Source organism: Marmota marmota, unplaced genomic scaffold (assembly GCF_001458135.2).
Source record: "Marmota marmota marmota unplaced genomic scaffold, marMar, whole genome shotgun sequence".
Taxonomy (NCBI): domain Eukaryota; kingdom Metazoa; phylum Chordata; class Mammalia; order Rodentia; family Sciuridae; genus Marmota; species Marmota marmota.
This window is the reverse complement of record NW_026000211.1, coordinates 24466211-24473829: the sequence shown is the minus strand read 5'-3', so window position 1 is coordinate 24473829 and position 7619 is coordinate 24466211. Positions and strand designations below refer to the sequence as shown.

Here is a 7619-nt window from a genome sequence, read left to right as displayed (position 1 = left end):
TGAATTAAATCTTTTTCTTCTTTTTCTCTTCCTTGAGGTCTTAAGGATTTGGTTGGTTGGGGGGTTGCACATGGGGAGTAATCAGGGAGAAGTAAAGCTAATTTGAATATTGGTTGAGTTTTTCTTATTATTGCTTAAGGTCAGTCCTAACAACAACAACAACAACAACAACAACAAAGCCCCTGTGACTTAAAGTAGAAGAAACTGGATAATTTATTTTGCTATGTCTTCAAATACTTCCTGTATACTGAGGGCTTATAAAAATATATATTAAAGTTGGGCACTGTGGTGCACACCTATAATTCCAGCAACTCAGGAGGCTAGGGCAGGAGAATCGTTAAGTTCAAGGCCAGTGGCAGCAATTTAGTGAGACTCTGTCTCAAAATAAAAAATAAAAATGGCAAAGGGCTGGAGATATAGCTCAGTGCTAGAATTTCCTGGGTTCAATTCCCTAATACCCAAGCCAAATAAAACAGAATTTTTGGGAAGGGGGCCTAAGCAAAGATATTTTTTTGAAACTCCCTAAAGGGTTCTGATGCAAAGTGAAGATTGGAACTTCTAGTGTGATGATTCTGTACACCAGAAAGTATGAATTTTAAAACAAGTTCTTAGAGGTGAATAAAGTGTGCATACTATAATTAGTTTTACAGCAAACCAAATATACAAGTAGACTTGTTTTTTTCCACATAAAAGTTACCTTGGGATAATCCACCAGTAGGAACTAACACTACTGTAAAAGAATTATTTTTCGTCTTTATAGAAAGCAGATGATTGACTGACTGACTACTGTCTATTGTAATCAAAATCTAGGTGATTCTTTCCAAAATTAGGCTACATATCTACAATGAGAAAAGAAAACATAAAACATCTGCAACTCTCTTGTGAAAAATTTCACTGTTTAGAAAAATTTTTGCTTGATTTCCCACATTTCCTAAAAAGAAGCTAAGAAATTTACCTAACAATGTTTAAAATGAAAGAAAATTATGCTTCTCTAGTATGATGGTTTCACAATTCTACCTTAATATAAGTCATAAAAGCAATCATAAGCAGCTTGACTGCATTGTAAACACACCCACTGCCACCTTGGGCACTATGCTAGCTTTGAAGCCCCGGACATGTTTGAAAATATACAACATCCCCCAATTCCCCACCCCGGCAAAAAGGATGGAAAAAACTCATTTGTTAAAACAGACAAGTTGCTAACCTATGATAAAAATTTGATAGAGAATATGTATGTGAATATAGAAAATTTGTAAAGACTAAGACATACATAATATTAACAAGGTACTACTACAAAAAGCCGTTGGTATTAAGTATTATATATATTCATAACATTAATTATAGATAAGCCACTCAACATTCACAGGTCTTAATTCTGCCACCCAGCGGTGGTACGCATACTGCTCAAGAAGTGCAAAGTCTGCACCTGCTCACCAAACTAAGTGGCAAGCTACAGTTGTAGCCTAAGCATTCTTCCCCCTGCAGTTTTTCGCCCTGCATGGGAATATAGCTCCTTGAGCACGGGGAGCAGGCATACTGAATTCTGTGACAGGATATAATTGTAAACAGAAATAATTCAGATTATATATTTCCCCAGAATAATTTTCAAGCGTTAGTTTTGAAAGTGCGTATTGCTAAATTTAGGTTATCAGTTTTCCTCCCGTGTGCGTTGGGTGCATAATCAGCGCCATTACTCTGTCCGAGACCTAGAGGCACAGATATTTAGTACAGGTCTAAATTTCAAGGCCCACGTCTCTGGATCTGTTTGAGAACCAGAGCTCGTTGACGGCTGCTTTGGCTTTTCACTGCTGCGCCCAGGGCTCTCTGGTGTCCCACGCGCTGCTCCCGGGCACTGTGGTCTCTCGCCTGAGTGGAATGCGAGTTTGCAATGACACCAGAGTGAAGCGCGCTGGCAGCCTTTTGAAAATGCCTCCCGCTGGAGACCTCCTCCGGTCCTTTACCGAGGTCACCGCAGGGGCAAGCAAGAATGCGTGAGTGACGTGAGGTGATCGCTGAGCCAGGGCTTCGCAGCCAGCTCGCCCTCTCCTCCTCCTCCCCCCCGCGACCCAGCCCCAGCCCGCCCACTGTTCCCACACCGCCCAATAGGCGCCGACGAGGCTCCGCGAGTGGCCTGAGGAGGATGTGTAGGGGCGGCTGGACGCTGAACGGCCGTTCACGTCAACGCGGTGACGTCACGCGTCGACGCCGGGGACGTACCTGTCAGGCTCCGGACTCTTGCTGCTTCTCTTCCCCTTCCGTGGGTCAGGGCCGGTCCGGTCCGGAACCTGCAGCTCCTTTCTCACAGTCCTAGTTCGTCCGCGGCCTGGAATCGGGCTGGGTGATGAGGAAGGAGGGTGTGGTGGCTTGAAAGCTATTCTATTTTACCACTGAATTGGAGCATGGATTCAATTTTAGTCTTTTAAGAGGGGAGTGTGGTTGGAGGTTTTAATTTTAATCTTGGACAGAAGCAGGTTGACTCTAGGGCCTTGCAAAGCAAGAGGATTTAACTTAATGCTGCTCCCGTGTTTGAAGGAGGACAAAAAAAAGTCCCACCTGGCAAAATTTACGTAATCTCTTCAGTACAAAACACCAGGTACCTTTTAAATCGCGATAGCGATTTCGTTGTGTCAGGGTTTCTGCAGGTGAAGCTCCCTGGGTAGCTAGGTTTTAGGTTTGAAACAGATGCAGAATCCAAAGGCAGCCCAAAACACAGCCACCGATTTTGCTATGCCTCTGAGCTGCGAGGTGAGTTGAATTGTACCAGCGAAGATTCGTTAGCTGTCATGTTCACGGATTTGGGGTCAACTGTGAGGCTAGGACTCTCATGATGGTTTATTTTGCAACAGATATACCTGAGTGATGTTAAACTCATCCTGGTTACGGATGTACCCTCATTCATTACTTGAAATTTCACCCTTTTTCTTCAGGACGTCGAAGAACTTGAATAGAATGGAAGTATGACCCAAGAAAAGATTAATTTTGAACTTAGTGGATTTTACTTTCGCTAAATTTGCCCAAATTTAGACATTATATTTCAGTTTTTCTATTTTAGATTTATTTGTGTATATATAAACTTGTGTGTGTGTGTGTGTGTTTTGATGTTAAAACTTGTTGAACCACAGAAGCCAATGCCATGTGGTTCTGTGGTATTCTTTATTTGTATGCCATTTTAAAACTGTGGAGCACATAGAAAATAATTACATATACATGATGCATATCAAAGGCTGACATTTGTTTTCCTTTGAAAAGAAATTCCTGTTTATAACTGAAGCAGTAGTGACCATGTATATACACATATATGAGATTCAGAAGTTCACTTCTACAAACTTTTTGAGCCATGCAGCTCAGTTCCTGCAGCATCATTGTGGCTTATATAATTGTTTGTTGACTCGAATGCTTTTCCTTTTATGCATAAAGAATTAATTTAGAAGTTTAGTTTCTTGATGAAGTCAGTATGGAAATAATTTAACTGTCAGTTCTACATGCCTTTTTAAGTCACTACAATATAATAGTATTTGTTTAGTTCAAGAGTACGTAAGGGGGTTTAAATGCTTGTGTGTGTCCTGTTGACTTTCATCTTAAAAGGTGCTACTGCTGTTACTATTATAGGAGTATGGCTTAAAAACCATGTGTGTGACCTATAGATAGGTATTTTCTCAAATTGAATATACTTATACGACCTTTAGTTATTAGACACAGTTACTGTTGGCAGAATCTATTAAAGATTGCATTCCTCTTCCACCTCTTCCTCCCTATTTCCTACCTAAAAGCCTGATTGTTTACTTGAACTATGGGTCAAATTATTTGAAGAGGTCACTATGAATCTATTGTATTTATCTTTACTTGAAAATTGTGCTTTAATGTGTGTTGTCAATCATATATAACTCATTAGGAATATAAATATTTAACTCATTTTGGATACATACAGTCCAAGGGAACAGATTTGTTGAGGTTTTGGGTTTATGTTAGAAAATTGGCAATTGTCCAGGTCATGTTGGTGATAGGCTTTCCATTTCCTGTTGTGACATGTTGGGAATAATTTTCAGACCACTCAGGAAGCCAGATTTGATCTCTGTGGTGGGTCATATATCAAAGCAGTATCCTGTGGGGTTTGGCAACTATCACTGCTTTGTAGAACCTCCAGCTTAGTTTGTAGTCAGACTCGTCAGCAGGCATCTCAAATATATAATATAATACAATACAATAAGTATTAATAATTGAGCACATTCTATGGGTCAGGCTCTTTTCTAAGTGTTTTTGTGGGTTATCTCAATTTTTACACCAAAGCCAAGAATGATGTAGGTGCGTTTCACTATCCCCATTTTACAGATGTTGGAAACAGGCACCAAGGATTTAATTAACTTGCCCAAGGCCCCACAATAATAAATGTCAGGATTGAGACTGAAGCTCAGCAGTATGATTTCAGAACTCACTGTACTCTACAGCAGGAACGACTGCGTTGTACTGCAGTTTCTGCTGGTCAAAATTTCAGAGAAGAAGAATGAGAGACATGACAGAATAAGGCCATTTATTTTTATTTATTAAGGAAAAGACACTGTAGAAAATAGTGGTTTTAAAAGAAAAACACTCTGCTTTCCTTTTGAGTTTGACCTACTCTTTTGTGAGCTGGGTATGGTGGTGCATGTCTATAATCCTAGCTATTCAGGAAACTGAAACAGGATGGTCTTAAGTTCCAGGTCAGCCTGGGCAACTTTTATTAAGTTTTATTAAGCCTGTCTCAAAAATTAAAAAGGTCTGAAGATGTAGCTCAGTGGTAGAATGTTCCTAGGTTCAGCTCCCAGTACTACAAAAAAGAAAAAAAAATGACCTCCCCCCTGTTTTTTGTATTTTTTAATGTGCACATTCACATCTATACATAAACATTATACCTATGATTATTTTGATTCTTAAAAAAATATTCTATTAAATGTGAATGTAGCATGACCATCACTGCTTCACTTGCATTGATGAAATATGGAGAGATTTGATCAGCAACTTTGCATGGAACCAAGTTAAGTAAATATATTTCTCATCATCCTCATAGTTGAACAGTTTCTTCTTTTAAAGTCATGAAAACTAGTTTTCAAAGTCTCAGTCTTCCCCAGCATCTTTTTATTGGATTATTGTTTTACCTTTCTTCCTTTTTCTAATCTGACCTTTATATTCGTGTTTCCTTTGCCCTTTTAAAATTATCAAGCATTTAACTGCCCCTCCTTGAATTTGTTTCTTTTTATGTATTTTTAATTGACAAATCATTATATGTATGTATTTATGGAATATAATGTGATGTTTTGATAAGTCTATACAGTTGTAGAAAGATCAAGCTAACATCACCTCACTTGCTTGTCTTTTATGTGTGTGGGTGTGGCCCTGAGAACACTTAAAATAGCAATTTTGAGATACATAGATAACCAAAACTTATCCTCTTGTCTAACTGAAACTTTGTATCCTTTGAACAACCTCTCCCCCTTTCCTTATCTACACTTCTTCAGCTTCTGGTAACCACCTTTCTACAGTACTTTTGAGTTTGACTCTTAGAGTCCACATGTGAGATCAGGCAGTATTTGTTTTTCTGTGTCTGTTTTATTCATCTGTTGCTAGACACTTAGATTGTTTCCATATCTTGGCTGTTGTGAATAATAGCATTTAATTTAAAAGATATATATATTTTTTTGGTACTGGGGCTTGAACTCAGGGACACTTTGTCAAACATTCTCAGCCTTTTTTATTTTTATTTTGAAACAGGGTCTTGCTAAGTTGCTTAGGGTTTTGCTAAATTGCTGATACTGACCTTGAATTTGCAATTCTCCTGTCTCAGCTTCCCAGGTTGCTGGGATTACAGGCATGTGCCACCATGTCTGGTCGATTTAAAAGGTTTTATAAGTCTTAAGAGACTTTCTCTAGATAGCTAATTCATTTAACAAGTTGTTCATTTATGTTTGAAGAAAATATATAAGATACAATTTGACATATACCTAACTAAAGGAACACAAAGGATAAAATATCAAGTAATATTTTTTGGGGAAAATCAGTTTGATTATTTTATATCTTAACATTTTATCAGAATGTATTTTTTGTTTTAATACCCTATGAATTTAATTAACAAACATTTCTACTCTTTCCTCTGTATCTTATTCTTTTATATCCCACCTTTTTTTTTTTTTTTAAAATGTCTTATTTTGTGTCTTTTATTGTGTTGCTTTACATGGTTCATATATGTAGATGAATTTGATAATTTGCTTAAACATATTTCTACAAAGAATGCAGTTTTTCTATTTTTTGTTTTATATTTCTAAAATGAGAGAATATTCATGGCTTTATCATGTTTCTGATAGAAATTAGTGACACTAGTATATAATGAATCCTTTCAAGTATCTCTGTTGTCTACATAAATGCAGTGGAAGATCTATTATATCTCAAGAAAAAAATTATAAAAACAATTATCAGATCAGTGTAGCAAGGATTAGCTATGTTTTAAATTGAGTCTGGTCAATGATCACACTTAAATTCTGTGATATAGTAGTTGCCCTTATGACCTGTCTTTTCTGATGTTTTTAGATCTGAATTTTCTTCAAAAAATTGTATTATTAGACCATCACTGAGATATTTGAACTATTGCATTAAATTTCTTTAGATCTATATACATACATAAAAAATGGTTTCTTTTACTATATAAATACTATCCTTAATATCTCATCAGTCTTATACATCTCAAATTAATTATCTGGGATGTTCAAAATATGTGTATTTTATAATTAATTTTCATTTTACAGTGATTTTAAAATAAAGGTATGATTGTTCTGTGTATAATTAATTTGTATTAGTTAATAACTATTTCTGCATGATTTTAATATACTCCTTTCTTTGTTTTGAAATTACTTGGTTAGGTAAAGGAGAAAAGAAAAGATCTCTTCCTCAGTATGAAATCAGATGGGAAAAAGAATATGGCACAAACTCCCAGTGGGAATTCAATGGATTCACCTGCCCACTAAATAGATGTTTCTATCCAGATATCTTGATCATCAAATATGCAGTGTGTTCCCCAACTTTTCTCTCTGTTTTCTTCTCCAATTACTTTATACTTTTCACTTTTCAATTTCTAGAAAGACATAAGTCTTTTCATTAAAAATAGAGGAGCTGGTCATGGTGGAGCAGGCCTGTAATCCCAGCGGCTCTGGAGGCTTAGTCAGAAGGATCTGGAGTTCAAAGCCAGCCTCAGCAATGGTGAGATGCTTAGCAACTCAATGAGACCCTGTCTTTAAATAAAATACAAACCAGGGCTGGATATGTGGCTCAGTGGTTGAGTGCCCTGAGTTTAATCCCCAGTACTAAAAAAAAAAAGAGGAAGAAACTTAAATTTGTGAGTCATTCTGCCTACCTTTCCCTAGTTCCCATTTGAGTCCAGATTTTCTGATTTTTTTTTTTTTGTGTGACACCTGAATATAAGTTCTTTTCTGTTTTCACTGTGGCTTTAGATTCTTGATGATGATGATTTTTGTGGTTCTAGAGATCAAACCCAGGGGCTCCTGTATGTTGGGAAGGTGTTCTACCTCTGAGTTCACTCCCAGTTCATTTATTATTTTTTTATCAGAATGGTTCTGAAACATCTTAAGTGTATC

General features: G+C 37.0%; 1 protein-coding gene across 2 annotated transcripts in view; it reads left to right on the top strand.

The window, feature by feature from the left end:
• Positions 1 to 2188: 2188 nt before the first annotated feature.
• Clcn3 (chloride voltage-gated channel 3) overlaps positions 2189 to 7619 on the top strand; it is an 81199-nt gene continuing 75768 nt past the window's right edge. For both annotated transcript variants that reach the window (XM_015486225.2, XM_015486223.2), the window contains exon 1: positions 2189 to 2745. The gene's annotated coding sequence lies outside the window, so the exon portion shown is untranslated. The remainder of the gene's footprint in view (positions 2746 to 7619) is intronic.